The sequence below is a fragment of the Durio zibethinus genome, unplaced genomic scaffold (assembly GCF_047325235.1).
Source record: "Durio zibethinus cultivar Kanyao isolate XHJ-2024 unplaced genomic scaffold, ASM4732523v1 HiC_scaffold_392, whole genome shotgun sequence".
In the NCBI taxonomy this organism is placed as follows: Eukaryota; Viridiplantae; Streptophyta; class Magnoliopsida; order Malvales; family Malvaceae; genus Durio; species Durio zibethinus.
Window position 1 is genome coordinate 55001 of NW_028323015.1, and position 2500 is coordinate 57500.

Sequence of the window (2500 nt, forward strand, 5' to 3'; positions counted from 1 at the left end):
CACGCTGGGCCCTGGTGCGGCAGGTTGCCTCGAGCACCATCGGCACACGCTGGGCCCTGGTGCGGGCGGTTTCCTCGACCACCATCGGCACACGCTGGGCCCTGGTGCGGGCGCTTGCCTCGACCACCATCGGCACACGCTGGGCCCTGGTGCGGGCGCTTGCCTCGAGCACCATCGGCACACGCTGGGCCCTGGTGCGGCAGGTTGCCTCGAGCACCATCGGCACACGCTGGGCCCTGGTGCGGCAGGTTGCCTCGAGCACCATCGGCACACGCTGGGCCCTGGTGCGGTCGGTTGCCTCGACCACCATCGGCACACGGTGGGCGCTGGTGCGGGCGCTTGCCTCGACCACCATCGGCACACGCTGGGCCCTGGTGCGGCAGGTTGCCTCGATCACCATCGGCACACGCTGGGCCCTGGTGAGACAGGTTGCCTCGAGCACCATCGGCACACTATCGGCCCTGGTGCGGGCGGTTGCCTCGAGCACCATCGGCACACGCTGGGCCCTGGTGGGTTTAGCCACATCTTCAAATTTCTGCCGTGCCAATGCCATTTTTATGGCTTGTAAATTCATACAATGGTCCCCTAAGCCTTCACGTGAAGTTTCGTTGGAAGATGACTCGTTTTCTATTTTTCACGATTTTCGAAACTTTTTGCGGTTCGGGATTTTTTAAAAATTTTTTATAAGGATTTTTGGCCCCAAATTTTGTAGGCATGATCCTTCTATTTTTGTTGGCATGCACAAAAAAATTCAGCTAAAAACTCGAAGTAGAGAAGATTTTGTGACCGTTTGAAAAAAGTGTCCCCATTTCAGACACTTTAACGGCTACTGGTAGCAAACCTGTAAAATCTCAAATGCTCTTTAAGGGGGTGTGAATTCTCAGAGGTTTGATGAGGGATAGGGGGCCAACACAAGGCCAAGTACCAGCACCCATCGCACATCATGTGCGCACACCCCCCCGGCCCCCCTCCCAATCGCCGGAACCCCAATGCCGCCGGTCAGGTTCTCCGGCGGTACTCCGGCGATGCTCCGGCGATGCTCCGGCGATGCTGTCCCGAGTGAAAAAAATGCGGCACCAGCACATGCTGGAGCCAAGCATGGGCACCGTGGCTCAAAATCGAACTTCGGCCAAGGCCTCGACCATCAATGGCACATGATGACGCATGGTGATGGCACATGCATCGACCATCATCGGCATAGGCTGCCCTTCGGTACGGGCACTTGCCTCGACCGCCATGGGCACAAGCTGGGCCCTGGTGTGGGTTGTTGCCTCGATCACAATCGGCACATGCTGAGCCTTGGTGCGGGCGGTTGCCTCGAGCACCATCGGCAGACCCTGGGCCCTGGTGCGGCCGGTTGCCCCGATAACCATCGGCACACGCTGGGCCCTGGGGCGGGCGCTTGCCCCCAGCACCATCGGCACACGCTGGGCCCTGGTGCGGGCGCTTGCCCCGAACACCATCGGCACAAGCCGGCCCTTGGTGCGGGCTCCTGGCTCGACCACCATCGGCACACGCTGGGCCCTGGTGCGGGCGGTTGCCTCGAACACCATCGGCACACGTCGGCCCTTGGTGCGGCCGGTTGCCTCGACCACCATCGGCACACGCTCGGCCTTGGTGAGGGCGCTTGCCTCGAGCACCATCGGCACACGCTGGGCCCTGGTGCGGGCGCTTGCCTCGACCACCATCGGCACACGGTCGGCCTTGGTGCGGGCGCTTGCCTCGACCACCATCGGCACACGCTGGGCCCTGGTGCGGGCGGTTGCCTCGACCACCATCGGCACACGCTCGGCCTTGGTGAGGGCGCTTGCCTCGACCACCATCGGCACACGCTGGGCCCTGGTGCGGGCGCTTGCCTCGACCACCATCGGCACACGCTCGGCCCTGGTGCGGGCGGTTGCCTCGACCACCATCGGCACACGCTGGGCCCTGGTGCTGGCGGTTGCCTCGACCACCATCGGCACACGCTGGGCCCTGGTGCGGCCGGTTGCCTCGAACACCATCGGCATAAGCCGGCCCTTGGTGCGGGCGGTTGCCTCGAGCACCATCGGCACACGCTGGGCCCTGGTGCGGGCGGTTGCCTCGACCACCATCGGCACACGCTGGGCCCTGGTGCGGACGGTTGCCTCGAGCACCATGGGCACACGCTGGCCCTTGGTGCGGGCTCTTGCCTCGACCACCATCAGCAGAAGATTGCCCTTACGTCGAACACCATCGATACATGCCGGGCCTTGGTGTGGGCACATGCCTCGAGCTGGTGCGGGCGGTTGCCTCGACCACCATCGGCTCACGTTGGCCCTTGTTGCGGGCACATGCCTCGACCACCATCGGCACCTGCGCACCCTCGGTGTGGGATTTGCTTGTTTGGAAAAAGTGTCCCCGTTTCAGACATTTTAACGTCTACTGGTAGCATATCTGTAAAATCTCTAATGCTCTTTAGGGGGTGGTGGTCCGGCACCCCCTCTCCCCCCCCCACGGGGGGAGTAGGTGTGCGCGATGG